General features: G+C 38.0%; 1 protein-coding gene and 2 long non-coding RNA genes across 14 annotated transcripts in view; all 3 read left to right on the top strand.

Moving 5' to 3' along the window:
• Window positions 1–8,058, top strand: part of LOC147800140 (uncharacterized) — a 68,687-nt gene extending 60,629 nt beyond the window's left edge. Inside the window, exon 3 of the long non-coding RNA XR_015424435.1 lies at window positions 6,735–8,058. This is a non-coding gene — a long non-coding RNA (uncharacterized LOC147800140). The remainder of the gene's footprint in view (window positions 1–6,734) is intronic.
• Window positions 8,059–10,429: 2,371 nt separating this feature from the next.
• Window positions 10,430–18,552, top strand: part of LOC147800137 (uncharacterized) — a 51,754-nt gene continuing 43,631 nt past the window's right edge. For all 12 annotated transcript variants that reach the window (XM_087133377.1, XM_087133378.1, XM_087133384.1 and 9 more), the window contains exon 1: window positions 10,430–10,594. The gene's annotated coding sequence lies outside the window, so the exon portion shown is untranslated. The remainder of the gene's footprint in view (window positions 10,595–18,552) is intronic.
• Window positions 10,696–16,622, top strand: LOC147800139 (uncharacterized). Its single transcript, XR_015424495.1, has 2 exons — window positions 10,696–12,401; window positions 12,718–16,622. It is a non-coding gene; the product is annotated as an uncharacterized LOC147800139 (long non-coding RNA).

The raw sequence follows: 18,552 nt of genomic DNA, 5'->3' as shown, positions 1-18,552 counted from the left end.
TTTGCAGTAGTTAGGGAAATATTTGCATAAGGATGTGCGACTTCTTGTCCAACTGTCTCATATTTTTTGCGGAATTCGAGCTTCGTTTGCGCTATACTGGTCCTGTTCCCGCGCAGTGGATGCTTCATATATTCGAGCATAAAAGGTCTTAAAATTATCTAAATCTGGCAATATTTGTGTCACCTGAAAGGGCACATGTTCCTCTATCTAATCATATAAGTTTCACATCCATGTTTGCAGTAGTTAGGGAAATATCTGCATAAGGATGTACGACGTCTTGTCCAACTGTCTCATTTTTTTGCGGAATTTGAGCTTCGTTTGCCCTATACTGGTTCTGTTCCCGCGCAGTGGATTCTTCTTATATTCTAGGATACAAAAAAATCTTAAAATTATCTAAATCTGGCAATATTTTGTGCCAACTGAGAGGGCACATGTTCATCTATCTAATCATATTTAGTTTCGTATCTATATTTGCAGTATTTAGGGAAATATCTGCATAAGGATTTGCAAGTTCTTCTCCAACTGTCTCATATTTTTTGCGGAATTCGAGCTTCGTCTGCGCTATACTGGTCCTGTTCCCGCACAGAGAATGCTTCATATATTCGAGCATAAAAGGTCTTAAAATTATCTAAATCTGGCAATTTTTGTGTCACCTGAAAGGGCACATGTTCCTCTATCTAATCATATAAGTTTCACATCCATGTTTGCAGTAGTTAGGGAAATATCTGCATAAGGATGTGCGACTTCTTGTCCAACTGTCTCATATTTTTTGCGGAATTCGAGCTTCGTCTGCGCTATACTGGTCCTGTTCCCGCACAGAGAATGCTTCATATATTCGAGCATAAAAGGTCTTAAAATTATCTAAATCTGGCAATATTTGTGTCACCTAAAAGGGCACATGTTCGTCTTTCTAATTATATAAGTTTCACATTCATGTTTGCAGTAGTTAGGGAAATATCTGCATAAGGATTTGCGAGTTCTTGTCCAACTGTCTCATATTTTTTGCGGAATTCCAGCTTCGTTTGCGCTATACTGGTCCTGTTCCCGCGCAGTGTATGCTTCATATATTTGAACGTAAAAGGTCTTAAAATTATCTAAATCTTGCAATATTTGTGTCACCTGAAAGGGCACATGTTCCTCTTTCTAATCATATAAGTTTCACATCTGTGTTTGCAGTAGTTAGGGAAATATCTGCATAAGGATGTGCGAGTTCTTGTCCAACTCTCTGATATTTTTTGGGGAATTTGAGCTTCGTCTGCGCTATACTGGTCCTGTTCCCGCACAGCGAATGCTTCATATATTTTAGCATTAAAAGGTCTTAAAATTATCTAAATCTGGCAATATTTGTGTCACCTGAAAGGGCACATGTTCCTCTTTGTAATCATATAAGTTTCACATCTGTGTTTGCAGTAGTTAGGGAAATATCTGCATGAGGATGTGCAAGTTCTTGTCCAACTGTCTCACACTTCTTGCAGAAATCGAGCTTCGTCTGCGCTATACTGGTCCTGTTCCCGCGCAGTGGATGCTTCATATATTCGAGCATAAAAGGTCTTAAAATTATCTAAATCTGGCAAATTTTGTGTCACCTGAAAGGGCACATGTTCCTCTATCTAATCATATAAGTTTCACATCCATGTTTGCAGTAGTTAGGGAAATATTTGCATAAGGATGTGCGACTTCTTGTCCAACTGTCTCATATTTTTTGCGGAATTCAAGCTTCGTCTGCGCTATACTGGTCCTGTTCCCGCACAGAGAATGCTTGATATATTTGAGCATAAAAGGTCTTAAAATTATCTAAATCTGGCAATTTTTGTGTCACCTGAAAGGGCACATGTTCCTCTTTCTAATCATATAAGTTTCACATCAATGTTTGCAGTAGTTAGGGAAATATCTGCATAAGGATGTGCGAGTTCTTGTCCAACTGTCTCATATTTTTTGCGGAATTCGAGCTTCGTTTGCGCTATACTGGTCCTGTTCCCGCACAGAGAATGCTTCATATATTCGAGCATAAAAGGTCTTAAAATTATCTAAATCTGGCAATATTTGTGTCACCTGAAAGGGCATATGTTCCTCTATCTAATCATATAAGTTTCACATCCATGTTTGCAGTAGTTAGGGAAATATGTGTAAAAGGATATGCGAGTTCTAGTCCAACTGTCTCATATTTTTTGCGGAATTCCAGCTTCGTTTGCGCTATACTGGTCCTGTTCCCGCACAGAGAATGCTTCATATATTCGAGCATAAAAGGTCTTAAAATTATCTAAATCTGGCAATTTTTGTGTCACCTGAAAGGGCACATGTTCCTCTATCTAATCATATAAGTTTCACATCCATGTTTGCAGTAGTTAGGGAAATATCTGCATAATCATATACGAGTTCTTTTCCAACTGTCTCATATTTTTTGCGGAATTTGAGCTTTGTCTGCGCTATACTGGTGCTGTTCCCGTACAGAGAATGCTTTATATATTTGAACATAAAAGTTCTTAAAATTATGTAAATCTGGAAATTTTTGTGTTACCAGAAAGGGCACATGTTCCTCTATCTAATCATATAAGTTTCACATCCATGTTTGCAGTAGTTAGGGAAATATCTGCATAAGGATGTGCGACTTCTTGTCCAACTGTCTCATATTTTTTGCGGAATTCGAGCTTCGTTTGCGCTATACTGGTCCTGCTCCCGAGCAGTGAATGCTTCATATATTCGAGCATAAAAGGTGTTAAAATTGTCTAAATCTGGCAATATTTGTGTCACCTGAAAGGGCACATGTTCCTCTATCTAATCATATAAGTTTCACATCCATGTTTGCAGTAGTTAGGGAAATATCTGCAAAAGGATATGCGAGTTCTTGTCCAACTGTCTCATATTTTTGCGGAATTTGAGCTTCGTTTGCGCTATACTGGTCCTGTTCCCGCGCAGTGAATGCTTCATATATTCGAACATAAAAGGTCTTAAAATTATCTAAATCTGGCAATTTTTGTGTCACCTGAAAGGGCACATGTTCCTCTATCTAATCATATAAGTTTCACATCCATGTTTGCAGTAGTTAGGGAAATATCTGCATAATCATGTACGAGTTCTTTTCCAACTGTCTCATATTTTTTGCGGAATTCGAGCTTTGTCTGCGCTATACTGGTCCTGTTCCCGCACCGAGAATGCTTCATATATTCGAGCATAAAAAGTCTTAAAATTATGTAAATCTGGAAATTTTTGTGTTACCTGAAAGGGCACATGTTCCTCTATCTAATCATATAAGTTTCACATCCATGTTTGCAGTAGTTAGGGAAATATCTGCATAAGGATGTGCGACTTCTTGTCCAACTGTCTCATATTTTTTGCGGAATTCGAGCTTCGTTTGCGCTATACTGGTCCTGTTCCCGCACAGTAAATGCTTCATATATTCGAGCATAAAAGGTCTTAAAATTATCTAAATCTGGCAATTTGTGTGCCACCTGAAAGGGTACATGTTCCTCTATCTAATCATATAAGTTTCACATCCATGTTTGCAGTAGTTAGGGAAATATCTGCAAAAGGATATGCGAGTTCTTGTCCAACTGTCTCATATTTTTGCGGAATTCGAGCTTCGTTTGCGCTATACTGGTCCTGTTCCCGCGCAGTGAATGCTTCATATATTCGAACATAAAAGGTCTTAAAATTATCTAAATCTGGCAATTTTTGTGTCACCTGAAAGGGCACATGTTCCTCTATCTAATCATATAAGTTTCACATCCATGTTTGCAGTAGTTAGGGAAATATCTGCAAAAGGATATGCGAGTTCTTGTCCAACTGTCTCATATTTTTTGCGGAATTCGAGCTTCGTTTGCGCTATACTGGTCCTGTTCCCGCGCAGTGAATGCTTCATATATTCGAACATAAAAGGTCTTAAAATTATGAAAATCTGGCAAAGTTTGTGTCACCTGAAAGGGCACATGTTCCTCTATCTAATCATATAAGTTTCACATCCATGTTTGCAGAAGTTAGGGAAATATCTGCATAAGGATGTGCGAGTTCTTGTCCAACTGTCTCATATTTTTTGCGTAATTCTGGCTTCGTCTGCGCTATACCGGTCCTCATCCCGCGCAGTGAATGCTTCGTATATTCGAGCATATAAGGTCTGAAAATTTTCTAAATCTGGCAATATTTGTGTCATCTGAAAGGGCACATGTTCCTCTATCTAATCATATAAGTTTCATATCCATATTTGCAGTAGTTAGGGAAATATCTGGAAAAGGAAGTGCGAGTTCTTGTCCAACTGTCTCATATTTTTTGCGGAATTCGAGCTTCGTTTGCGCTATACTGGTCCTGTTCCCGCGCAGTGAATGCTTCATATATTCGAACATAAAAGGTCTTAAAATTATCTACATCTGGCAATATTTGTGTCACCTGAAAGGGCACATGTTCCTCTATCTAATCATATAAGTTTCACATCCATGTTTGCAGTAGTTAGGGAAATATCTGCATAATCATGTACGAGTTCTTTTCCAACTGTCTCATATTTTTTGCGGAATTTGAGCTTTGTCTGTGCTATACTGGTGCTGTTCCCGTACAGAGAATGCTTTATATATTTGAGCATAAAAGTTCTTAAAATTATGTAAATCTGGAAATTCTTGTGTTACCAGAAAGGGCACATGTTCCTCTTTCTAATCATATAAGTTTCACATCCATGTTTGCAGTAGTTAGGGAAATATCTGCATAATCATGTACGAGTTCTTTTCCAACTGTCTCATATTTTTTGCGGAATTTGAGCTTTGTCTGCGCTATACTGGTCCTGTTCCCGCCCAGTGAATGCTTCATATATTCGAGCATAAAAGGTCTTAAAATTATGAAAATCTGGCAAAGTTTGTGTCACCTGAAAGGGCACATGTTCCTCTATCTAATCATATAAGTTTCACATCCATGTTTGCAGTAGTTAGGGAAATATCTGCATAATCATGTACAAGTTCTTTTCCAACTGTCTCATATTTTTTTGCGGAATTCGAGCTTTGTCTGCGCTATACTGGTCCTGTTCCCACACCGAGAATGCTTCATATATTCGAGCATAAAAGGTCTTAAAATTATGTAAATCTGGAAATTTTTGTGTTACCTGAAAGGGCACATGTTCTTCTATCTAATCATATAAGTTTCACATCCATGTTTGCAGTAGTTAGGGAAATATCTGCATAAGGATGTGCGACTTCTTGTCCAACTGTCTCATATTTTTTGCGGAATTCGAGCTTTGTTTACGCTATACTGGTCCTGTTTCCGCACAGTGAATGCTTCATATATTCGAGCATAAAAGGTCTTAAAATTATCTAAATCTGGCATTTTTTGGGTCACCTGAAAGGGCACATGTTCCTCTTAGTAATCATATAAGTTTCACATCCATGTTTGCAGTAGTTAGGGAAATATCTACAAATGGATATGCGAGTTCTTTGCCAACTGTCTCATATTTTTTGCGGAATTCGAGCTTCGTTTGCGCTATACTGGTCCTGCTCCCGAGCAGTGAATGCTTCATATATTCGAGCATAAAAGGTCTTAAAATTATCTAAATCTGGCAATTTTTGTGCCACCTGAAAGGGCACATGTTCCTCTATCTAATCATATAAGTTTCATATCTATATTTGCAGTACTTAGGGAAATATCTGCAAAAGGATGTGCGAGTTCTTGTCCAACTGTCTAGTATTTTTTGCGGAATTCGAGCTTCGTCTGCGCTATACTGGTCCTGTTCCCGCGCAGTGAGTGCTTCATATATTCGAGCATAAAAGGTCTTAAAATTATCTAAATCTGGCAATTTTTGTGTCACCTGAAAGGGCACATGTTCCTCTTTCTAATCATATAAGTTTCACATCCATGTTTGCAGTAGTTAGGGAAATATCTGCAAAAGGATGTGCGAGTTCTTGTCCAACTGTCTCATATTTTTTGCGGAATTCGAGCTTCGTCTGCGCTATACTGGTCCTGTTCCTGTGCAGTGAATGCTTCATATATTCGAGCATAAAAGGTCTTAAAATTATCTAAATCTGGCAATTTTTGTGTCACCCTAAAAGGCACATGTTCCTCTTTCTAATCATATAAGTTTCACATCCATGTTTGCAGTAGTCAGGGAAATATTTGCAAAGGGAAGTGCGAGTTTTTCTCTGACGCACATGCATGTATTTCTATTGGAACGGAGTTGTAGACCTAGCTCTAGCCAACATATTTGGATGCAGTTTGCTGCTGTGCAGTTAGTCTTAGATTCAAGGTGCTGAACATTTCACCGTTATTAGCAATTAGTGTTCAATGTTCACGGTGTATACCAGTAGGTTTATATAATACGTCTGGTACCCTGCTACGTTTGTGGTTGATTATCGCTGCAAGCGCCCGGTTTCCAACAGTAAAACCACCTCATTCTGTGATGTTTTACACTTGCATAATAATGTAATGGAAAGGTCGACCTGTCTGTATATGGAAACGAAGTTGAAAAAGATTGCGTTTTTGGAATGCTTGTGTGGTGGAGCTATATATTCGTGGCGTGCACGCTACACATGTTTCAGACAAGTCGGGAAAATAATTTTTAATATAAAATGTAAATTTCGTTTTTTCATTTATTTTCTTGACCCACCCACTATTAAAAAAAAATCAAAATTTAAAAAACACTGACAATTTTGAGTGGCCCCTTGGGAAGACCAGTGTCCATAGCAGAAAATTCACCTGGAAAAGCATTCACCCTTGCTCACTTTTTAATTCACTCATTTGTTTTTTACTGCCTGGTCTTGTCACAGGAGGAGTACTATCACCTCTTGGCTGAGAAGATCTACAAGATCCAGAAGGAACTGCTGGAGAAGCGACAGAAGAGGATGCCGGAGGTACTGATGCTGCTGCTGGAGGCATCCCCATGACGGCAGCAGCGCAGATGCCCCAGCCTCAGCCTCCCCACTAACTGCCAAGACCCGTCCATGTAGCTCTTTCAACCAACTTATATCAGAATAATGCTGTACGTAAGTACATGTATATGGTCTTGAAGGTTTATTTTAGTGTCAGTGTTGCTTTGGCTCAGCAATGAAAAGTGGACTGGTAGAATGGGGCGTCAGGTTGGCATAGTGACACTTTCATCACCTTCCACTTCTGTGAATCCAGCCCAAATTATCATGTGGATTTTTCAGTCCTACCTTTGTGAGTTTTTCTTTATAATGTTCATGTGGAGTTTTTCCTTCCACTTCTAAAACTGAATACTATCCTCATATATTTGCAGTTGTAATTTGAAGTTGTAGATTGTCACATTTCTCAAGTGGTTACTGGCAGCCCATTGAAAAACATCCTGGAGATTATATTGCTACCATCAATAAATAAAGCTGGAATTTTTATTCTTATTGTTTTTGGAATTACACAGGGGAAATGGTATTGGTTATGGTAGCAGGGCCAGGTTTCCTTCAGTGTATTTCTTAATCTGGTCATAATACAGACTGATCATTTGGGGTTCACTCAAGGAAGTCTGTACACAGGTTAACATAAATTGTGTGTGTGATTTCTACTTACAATTTTATTTCAATTCCAAACATCTGTAACTTTTTTTTACTGAATAATCAAGAACTTTTCTTTATTTGTAGTTTTCTGATGGCTTTTATTTTACTTCATATTTGAACAGTGATATCACCCATGGATCATTGTGCAATTTTTATGACTGCAGATGAATTGACTCAGAGTGTATACAAAATGCAGATGTAAAACAAAAATTGTACGATGTAAACAACAAATAAAAGTGTAATGCAAATGTGAATTTTATGTTTTGAAACTCATGTCAAATCTCAGTATGTGGATGTCAGTTGTACTCATAGTCAGTAAATGTAACTAATTCAAGCTTAAAATTGTACTTCTAATAGGAGCTTCAATCATTAGGTGCTTCTGGCAAATTCTTATCTCTTTTTTTCGCAAACAACTGTTCCTGCTTATTGTCTGGATCAGGACTTGAACAAAGCTTTTGCCACAAATAAATTAAATTGCTAATTTGATAGACAAACAAACAGATATTTACATGTGTGTAGATAGGGTCTGCTGCTTGCCAAAGAGAAAACAAATAAAATGGGAAGGGGGAGGTTCAACAGCAACTCTTAAACTTGAAGGTCCCTTTCCTTGAATGTCTGTATTTAAACAAGATATGTTCTTTTTTTTCTAAATCCACTTTGGATGTAACCATGATCTGGCCATCACAGGTAGGCCTACATGCTAATGGTTTCAAACTTCAAGCATACCTTGACTCGATCAACTCGACTGACATTTAAACATGTCAATACTCTGTTTTGTTTTTCAAGCACACACAAAGTCTGAGAAGTCCGTGGAGGTACACTGTGTGTCGAATAGGAACTTGGCAGCCCTGCATATATGGCCCTGTTGTCATGGTAAAATATACCACTCCATGGGCATGTCCCATATTGTTGAAAAGTATGAGGTTGTTGTAAGAAATGTGGTACAAATACTCTTCAAATGACTCGTGTAAATCAGTATTTATGGTATTTGGCTGTGTTAGTGGCCATATCTTACCTTTTTCAAGAGTTGAAATTTTTGGCTAAAAAGTATACCCACCTGCAAGTGGACTAGAGGAAAGGGGTGGAAGATTGAGAAGGTAAGCGCTATTCATGTTTCTTCATTTCCACTTCTTTGACTTTTTTTCATAAACGGAAGATTCTCTATCCGATTTGCCATACTTGGTCTTGAAAGTCACAGATTTGAGTCTTAAGATGGCAACACCTTGCGATAGAAGAATAAAATAGATGCTTAAGGCTGTAGTACTGAACACTTCCAGTCTCCCTCAGGAAACCCCTAAGTGCCTTTGATCTATGCATTTTGTATTCCAAAATGGTCCACCAATCAAAAATGGGCTTGTTTATGTGTCAGGCTTATGTAAAATAAATACAAGCCCTTTGCCTTGTAGACATTTTAGAGAAATATGGGTGAGAGAGTAGAGATTTGATCTTGTATGGCCTGTTCTATGCCACCCAGGGTCAATACACTTGATGCAAACCCAGGGAATTTGTGTGCACAAAATGATTTTGAAGTCTAAAGTAGTATTCCATGTACTTTTTGTAATTTCTGTAATCAGCATAAAAGTCGGAGGATTTTAATTGACTGAAATAAAATATTTGGCCTGAGCCATCAACAATCTGTCCATGGTTTGAACTGCACTTTATTACCCCTTTGTTTGCAACTTTCTGTTCCTCTTAAGTTACTTGCTTTTATGTAAGAAACCTGGAAGTTATGCCTTATGGATTACTCTCATTGAAAAATGCTCCGGAAATTTAAGAAGCCATTTAAGGAAAAAGGATTTAACAAGGATACCCCAAGGAATGTGAGGATTTGTTAAAGTGGTAGGTAGAAAAAAAATAAAGAATCAGTAGCGCTTTAATGACACTATTAAAGTACAAGCTTATGCAGAGTAAATGCTTATGCAGAGTAAATGGTTATGCAGAGTAAATGCTTATGCATAGTAAATGCTTATGCATAGTAAATGCTTATGCAGAGTAAATGCTTATGCAGAGTAAATGCTTATGCAGAGTAAATGCTTATGCAGAGTAAATGCTTATGCAGAGTAAATGCTTATGCAGAGTAAATGCTTATGCAGAGTAAATGCTTATGCAGAGTAAATGCTTATGCAGAGTAAATGCTTATGCAGAGTAAATGCTTATGCAGAGTAAATGCTTATGCAGAGTAAATGCTTATGCAGAGTAAAAGCTTATGATGCAGAGTAAATGCTTATGCAGAGTAAATGCTTATGCAGAGTAAATGCTTATGCAGAGTAAATGCTTATGCAGAGTTTTACTTTAATAGTTAGTCATTAAAGTGCTACTGATTCTTTATATTTGATAAAGGTATAGCTCATATTTTTTTTTCTGAATGAGAGAATGAGATGAAAATTTAATTCTTTGATTTACACTGAATTATATTGTGGAAATATTTCATTTTCTGAAATGGTTCTTGAAACGGGATGGGGGAGGGCACTGCATTCATCAGAATTAAACTAAAAAAAAAATGGTACGAGGGTGTTAACGCTGAGGTATTTTCAAGCAGTTTAATTTGATTTACTCACTTTTCCCCAATATAAAAACTGTGATATAGAAAAATAAAAGACAGAGGGCTCTCTAATTTGGAAAATGTTCAAAGAAACCCTGGTCAGTGGAAAAAAAAGCAGGGATAACGCAAAACAGTTTCAAAACAGCGGTCCCAAATCCCATTTGCGATTTTCACCCACTTTTTTCTTTCTTTCCCCAGGAGGAGATGGGGAACACCCCTCTCTCTTGTAACATGTGCACTTGCACGAACTTGAGAGCGCGCCTCTTGTACTACTTGACCACCAAGTCACTGCTCTGTGTAGTGACTTGGACCATAGACCTGGAGGAACCTGCTTGGATTGGACGTTCTTGGAGTTCAAGTAGTCTAGTTGGCGCAACTGGCCTATTCCGATTGAGGGCGCTGTGCATAGTTATGTCCCGGGATGATTGTGCAGTGTTCGAAGTTTTACTTCTCACTTTTCACGCTTTGTAATATCTTCAGGATTTTCACCACGAAAAGGACGTCATTGGTGAAGCATGGGACATCTTATGATACCATTTTCCACATAAACTACTCAAAAGATGGTCAATTGATGCAGGTACGTTAAAAACCACTTTTTGTTTTCAGGACTCGCTAACGTTTTGACACAGCATGGTGCACTTTGACTTTGCCTAGTCGCTAGTGCTAAGGGAGCTATATATAGGGACAGAAATGGGATTTTTGAAGTTGCTCTATAAGCTTTATGACTGAGTTGTGTTAAAAGAGGGAATAATTCTGAGCACATTGATACCAATATGTCTGTATTTGGTTGAGGCGTTGCTGAGATATGGCGATTTGAATTTTCTGAAAATGGGCATTTTTCGTTCTTTTTCTTAATGGAGATCATGGTTAAAGTAGTGCCACACTTTGTGTGTTTACAGCAGTAAACAAAATGATAAACAAATTGAGTCACAGACAACATCTCTGTTGCTCATTTATTTTCAGCCGTTCTTTTTTGAATCAACAAAATTGTATGCACAGTTGATGTTGTACACATAAATCTATGTGTGGAATGTTGTTTACAAATAGGGTTGCCATGGAAACGCGGCTATTTACATTTTTCCTCAATTGGTTGTAATGAGCCCCAATTTTACAGTTCAAACTTCATAATATCAATGAAAAACTGATGAATCACCCTGACTTGAAATTGGAATAAAATTGGGATTACGATTAATGAGTTATTTACGACAGCATTTGTTTACTAATTTATAGTGTAGTAAACAATGTAGTAAACAAATTGAAGCTTCCATATCTTCGGATATGAAAATGCTAAACGGATCCTGTTTTCACTATATTCCAATAGATTAACATCTCTTTCCAATTTTTGAGGATTCATAACAATTCAAAAGGTAGATTATTGGAGAAGGTTGCCATGGAAACAGACAAAAAATTTTGTATGAAATATGTTAATTTGCCTTATCTTTAGACATGAAAAGGCGAGAAAATTGCCATTTTCTTTATGTTAGCCATATTTTTCTGTTTCCAGTGGTTAGATGTACAGTATTACTGAAAAGTATGCTTAAGCCTAATACTGGCAGTAACCAGTTGCCATGGAAATGATTAATTCAGCTGAAATTTTCATGGTGATAGCAACAGCACAGTTTAAGAAATTCTAACTTCAGATCAGGGACCATTTTTAACAGTACATGTATGTACACAATGATATTGCATTTTTCTTGTCACATTAAACCCTCAACTGGATAAAACACTAGGAAGATAATAAAATCTTAAACAAGTCAAATTCTAGAATCTTTGAAGTTTGACATACTTCAACGTTTCTGTTTGGTTCAAATGAACCATGTATTTATTACCACACAGTAATTTAGTGCAGTTGGTTGCCCTGAAGTATGTATTAATACAGACAAAGGTTTGGGTAGCCAAGAGCATACATTAAGAGATTCAATGCATTTTCTAAAATGAATGAGTTTTGTTTCACATACATGTACATGTGTATTCAGGGCCATGAACTGTAACACAAAAAAGTGATGCATTGCTATACGGATGACATGTAAATGAACAGTATGCATGTATTGAAATTGTTCACACATCCCATGTAATGAATACAAATAAAAAGGGACCTGTATTGGACATGTAACAAGAGCAATAAAGTCATATTAAAACTATATATGCATGTACATGTACATGCAATACACGTGCATCTTGGTTCATTTTGACAGAGTTTAGTTTCAAATCCAATCACATTTATATTTTATAGTCCTAACTTCATCTCACATTCTTACTTCTGGCTTGTTTTTGAAAGGAAAACACTTACGGTTAATTCTTCAAAGTTGCTGGAAAGTAAGTCAGCTTTCTAAGCACCAGCTGTGGTTTCAGCCGTTTAACAAACTGTAAGAAGTTAACTACTGGTAGGTGAACCAGTTCCTTGCATGATTTTAATAATACAGTTTGTCTGATTTTCTCTGATATAGCTTAGTTTTCTTATTGCTGACACTTAAGCATAATGAGACAAGAATGAATTATAGAAGTCCTAGAAAGAACAATTTCTTTATGTACAAGTAGGTCTACTGTGAGGATATTGGCATCCATTATGTCCTACGATCAGAAATTGAAAATGAGTGAATGCAGACCCTTTTCAACATACAGGAACAATGGTGATAAGAACAGATTCAGATGCTGTTTAATATTGAACACATTGAAATGCATTATTTTCTCTTTATGTAGTTACGGGTGGATGATGACGGGTGGATTAGGAAGGAACAATTTCCAAGTTGCCATCTCTGTAATCCTCAACAAGTTTGTATGAGTACACAGCTTCATCGTCATCATATGTGATGTTGAACCAGTGAGGAAACCCAGGAACCTGACTAATGACTTTACCCGTGAACATCTGTCTCCCCCCATCCTCAGAAGCAAAGTAGTGGCTGACAGTTTTACCGACTAGCAATGGAATTGTTACATTCTTGTCATCACGTGTGGTTGTTTGGACTGACTCCCCATCGGCTAAAGAAGTTGCTGCATCAATAAACAAAAACAAATGATCCCTCAAGGCTGTCCAAGGCTTTGGTTTTCCTCCATCAGTGAAAGTGAACTGCTTATCCCCATTCACAAATTGGTGCAGAACTTCCCGGCGAAACCTAATCTGATTTTTACATGCAGTGTATCGCTCTTTGTCACTTTTGCACTGATTCATTTTTTGCATTGCTGTGTTCCTTGATTGCCATAACCCTGCATCAACAATTACGCATGTCAAGTCTTCCTTCCGCTTTTGTTTCAGTTGCCGACTCCTTTCCATGTGGTTTTTCTTCTCTTGTTGTTTTTTCACAAGTTCTTCATTGCGCAGTTTTTCTCTCTCTTTAATCTTTCGGTGCAGCTCTTTAGTTGGGCTACCCATAGCACTGTTAACTAATTTTTGTCTATCTTGTTCTGGCAAAGAAGCAATATACTCATAAGTTTTGTTAAAAACAAACATAACTTGTGCTTCGTTAGTAACTGCTGATGCATTGGGGCGTCTACTAATCAAGTAACCTAAATAACCAAAGATTCTTTCTGGAAACTTGTTGTGCTTGGGAGTTGATTCTGTTTGCTTATGAAAGTTCCTGCTTTTCTTTACTTTACTGAATTTTCCTCCTGGCAGATAGTCAGACGTTACCCTCAATATCAATTGTTGCAAAGCTATTAAGGTGTGCTGCATCATACTTAAGGCAATGTCATCATGTATCCACTGTTGTCTCAGAGAATTAAACACTTCATCTTTACTGATCAAGTCATCATCAAAGCATGAAATATCACAGTTGAGAAACTCATTAAGTTGTACATCTGATGTGGTGGTTTCTTGAAGGAATTTATGAAGATTAGTGTATACATCACACATGTCAAGTATATGGCCAGTTTTCTCTGTTAGGCGCCACAGAGGTGCAGTTATTAGCTTGTTAAGGATACCTAACACTTTACAACCAGCAAGAAACAAAGGAACTTGCAAATCTGCATGAACTGCTTTAAGAAGTCCATTACTCATTCCAATTACATTGTTAAGGAAATCCAGCATGAAATCTTTCAAGTGAAATACACAACCACCAAGTAAGAAAATAATGTTAAACCTGTTGCCACGGAAATTCTGTAGAAAGCGTTTGTGTACTCCCTTGTCATTCAAGTAGGTATTCCAGGATCTGTAACATCCACTTTTTTCATCACCACCTCTTGCAAAAGCCTTACAGGCAGATCGAACTAACCGAACAGTTCCACTATCAGCTCCAAACACTGTGATACCCTGTACTGCTCCTGCTCCAATTTTCTTACCTTCAAGATACATGTTCTCAAATTGTTTAAACGATGCTGAAATTGTTTCTGCCATTGAAACTAGGAGGTGAAGTCCACAGAAAAAATTGTTCATTTCAATCAACTTTTGCTTGGCAGTCTTGCTTAAAGAATCCCAGTTCTCTGTTATTTTAGGAAGGCATGACTCTCTATAAGACTGGAGGATTGCATTGAACTTAGATTCAGTAGCAGCACGATCACTCATTGTGTTCTTAATCTCACACAGTATTTTAGAACCCACATCGTCTTTTCCATGGCAGATGTCTGTGATATCGTCTAGAATCTTCTTAAAAGTTGTAAGGGTATCCTCAGCACTTTTTGAAACCATTTCTCTTAAACCTAAGACAAAGTTGTTATACTCTGCATCAGTAACTGTGTATGTCATGTAAACATCACCCTGTTTTGGCGTTTCATCTGTGGCCAGAGTTAAGTTTGGTTTGGTAGACAGATCACTCAATTGCTGCTGAGAAATCAATAATCGTTCGTCATTCATATTAGACACTGTTCTTCCACAAGGTAAAGAATCCGCGACCTTGCCAACCATGTCCAGGACAGTTTGAATGACAGGCCCAATGTTGTCAAAACTAACATGCAAAGACAGTAACTTGTATACACACAGTCTAGCTTTAGGGGTGTAACATGTATGACCTTTATCATTAGTGCCTGTTAAGTGAACCGTTTCTGAAGATTTTTCATCACATGGAGACCCTGGTTTGATTTGATCAAGCAATTGTGCATTAACATCCTTTACATCTGACAGTGTTTCTCTGAGCTTCCTATTTTCTTCTTCAAGTTCGTGTATCTTAGACTCGCATTCCCAGTGATCATTACTATCAGACAATTTAGCATTTTTCACACTGCGTAACTCTGATTTCAAGTTCCGTTTCCTGGTCTTTTGCAGTTTCAGTTTACAATCTTTCTTACGTAACTTTGTAGTAAGCACACCTATTTTAACTTGTTGCTGCTTTATTTTTGCCTGATGACGTAACTCCCTTCTTTTCTGTACCATTACTTTATGTGGTGATGGTCTGGATTGCCGCAACTTTTCATTTTCCTCTTTAAGTTTGTGAACATCCGTAGTCAAATTCTCACAGATCTCTCTCATGTCACAGATGTCTGAAGAAGTACATGTTTTAGCTTTTTTAGGACAATTCGGCTTACTTTTGGGAAGTGAATAAATCATTTCTTCCCAGTCACGGAATTTAGTAGACCTTGCCTTAGACTTCACAAGCCCATGTCTCATTTTGATTAGATGTTGCCACTGAGATTGAATGGAGGCTTCATGGGGAATATTACACAATGGGGTGTCCAGCAATTTACTAAGCCACATTTTTACTTCAGACCATGTATGAGATCCAGATTTCTTCAGTTGAAAGAGTTGATAGATATGCTTATGATGAAGGTGGGTGGGTTTTTCAAGGAGATCTTCGCCTGCTTGTAGTTGATGGATGAGTTCACTTGAAAGTGCTCCTGCAGGACCAGGATTGGTTTCGATGTCACCACAGAGAAGAAAAGCTTTCTGAAAGTATGGAGAGGGAACTGTTGCTTCGATGGTCATGGAAATGTGGAAGAATTGTTGCAGAAGAGGAAGTTCTGTGGATTCTTCAGTTGGGGCAGGGGAGAGGATACAGTGATGGACAGCCAGCAAGGAAATTATCATAACAGCTATGACAGCAAGGTTAACGTTGCTGTCACACCATTCTGTTTGCTGCTTTGCTTTCCTTGCCTGTTTTGATGGAGGCATGGTGAATCCTCCAATCCTGGCCCGCCACAACTGAGTTGGGATGCCCATGACTTTGAAGGAAATGGGCTGTTTAAAAATGGACAGAAAAGAAGACTTCATAATTCCAAATATCTGCTGAATAGTTTGTTTTATTAAAGGAATCTTCTTTCAATAAATCATAAAATTGAAGGATCTTAATACATTAAGCATACAGTGTTAACACATTATGTAAACAAATAAAGATTGTGAAAAGGAAATTACAACATAAATAGAAAAGAATCAAAACTAAACATTCAAATGACTTACCGAGCAACAGTAAAGCAAACCAGAATGTTTGGGGCATTTCATCTGACAAACATCCACCATACAAATGACCACGTCTTTTTCTCGAAGATTTTTAGGTGTAGAGCTCCACTTATTAACAAAACTTCGAAGAAATTTTTCAAAATTCCAGTTTTCATTCAAAATATAAAGTAAAAAAAAACTTGGACAGAACACTCAGATATGAAAAACATAATACTTAAATGAGTCAGTGTAATTTTTTTAAATACATTAAAGTTAACAATAAAAACTGCGCCTTTGAAATAAATATTGTGAAGTCTCTTGTCCCTCCTATTCAGCCTTTCTTTATTGGAACTCTCATAAAATTATTCCTATCCCAGGTTCATTCATCATTTCACCCATGGTGTGCATGTCGACAGTCATTTCATATTCCAAACATTAACATCGACATATTCATGTATAGATGTAAGAGCTGATAAATGTTGGTTTCAAAGTCATTTCCCCAAACAAATCTTCACCAAAAATGATGTTACACGAAATGCAAAGGTGCGTGAAAAAAGCTCCGCGCTGCGCGCTGTACGAAACAACGCGGCTACACCACCGCGCACACACGATTGTTGACAGACCGTGCGACGCGTTGGTCCCATGGCGGTCACTCGGCGTGTTACGCTAACTTATTTCGCTCGGCGGTCAAATGCGCTCACAGTCTTTTATCCAAATCCAAATGATAAAGGGTATTTATAACCTGAAAAATTCAAAAATGGACACTAGTTTCTTGTATATACGACAGAAATGCTCCAAAATCGCTTGTAGAAGAACCAACCTCCTTTTCACGGCCGTATTTCGAAGAAAAATCGGGCAAAGTTCGCCAAAACTTCGACGAGATGCTGATGGAAGTCGTCAGCTTGCCGTGTGTGAAAAACGAAGCGATTTGAGAGTGGTGCTGTGTGGAAGAACCGGTTCAAACCGGATAGTTCCGGTTTGGAGACGCGTAACCAAACTTTTGTACACAAAACTGAACGTGCGCAGATGATCTGCGCAGTAGACCGTTGCGGTCCCTACTATATATGCAATCACACATATGAAGCCAAACCACGGTTCACAACCATGCATGATATCTAGATGCTCAACCAACCATAAAAACTTCACGTGTGAAATTAGGCTCCAATAGCATTTGGGCTTTATTTTCCTAAAAAAAAAACCTCCCTGCCTGCAATTCCGACCCGTGATTCAAACCCACACCCTTTGCATCACAAATCATTTTGCCGTAACCGCTTGACTACTGCAATTCACACAAATTGATGGTGTTTTTACTGTTGATGAAACGATGAACGGCTGCAACGTAAGTCTAATACACATTGGGCATGTGCAATACAAACACAACCATCGTGGTTTGGCTTCATGTATGTTTGCATACTGTATATATCTCGCTAAGGCCCACCATGCATGCCTACTGTCTACTGCACACTGGAGTAAGTAAACCATTGAGCAAACAATGTGTGGTTTCAGTCATTTGTAAAAGTGTAGCACTAACGTTACCTAGCCTAGCTCAGTGGATGTCGTCGACAAATTACAATACATTGGAATTATACTTCCAGTAGGCATCATACCCAAAAATTAAAAATGTATAAAATTATACAAAGCTTGAAACCAGAGAGATTCAGTGGTACAAACTCTAAGGTCATACAATGTTTCATGGGAAGTTAAACCCTTTGAAGTTTCAAAGTCATCAGAGCCTTCTGCTGGGCATTTTGCTGTGACAGGCAGACCGAAGTAAACATGCATTGTTTAAAATGTGGTTCACAAATTGTACACTAAAAATACTTTATTTCTACTGGAAAGAATAGCGAGCCTACATGTATGACAATACAGGCCATTTGATGTTGTAGGGACTGTTGTAATACTGCGCATCACAACTGCACACATGTATTTCCCCATTCACAAATGTTGGCGATCGCGGTCTCGTGTTTCCGCTGTTGCACTCAGGGATAGCTTGATGTTCCCACGCTGCGTGGTGGTGTATTTTTGTCCTACATTGATAATAGCTGTTCAACATCGAAATCCGCATGAAAATCGGCTGTTTTTCATGTTTTTGAGCCAAAAACGCCAATTTTCAGGTAAGGAACTAGATTTTTCTTGGTTTTAGGGTTAAGGGTTGTGTGAATGGCGATGAATGCATTTTTAATCGATAGAACGGCATTGAAACTACATATACCTGAAACAGCTTACCTCACGTG

This window comes from Acanthaster planci, linkage group LG02, assembly GCF_054643075.1.
Source record: "Acanthaster planci isolate LZ-2023a linkage group LG02, COTS_SCS, whole genome shotgun sequence".
NCBI classification, from domain to species: domain Eukaryota; kingdom Metazoa; phylum Echinodermata; class Asteroidea; order Valvatida; family Acanthasteridae; genus Acanthaster; species Acanthaster planci.
The sequence above is the reverse complement of the archived record's forward strand: the minus strand, read 5'-3'. Positions and strand labels throughout refer to the sequence as shown.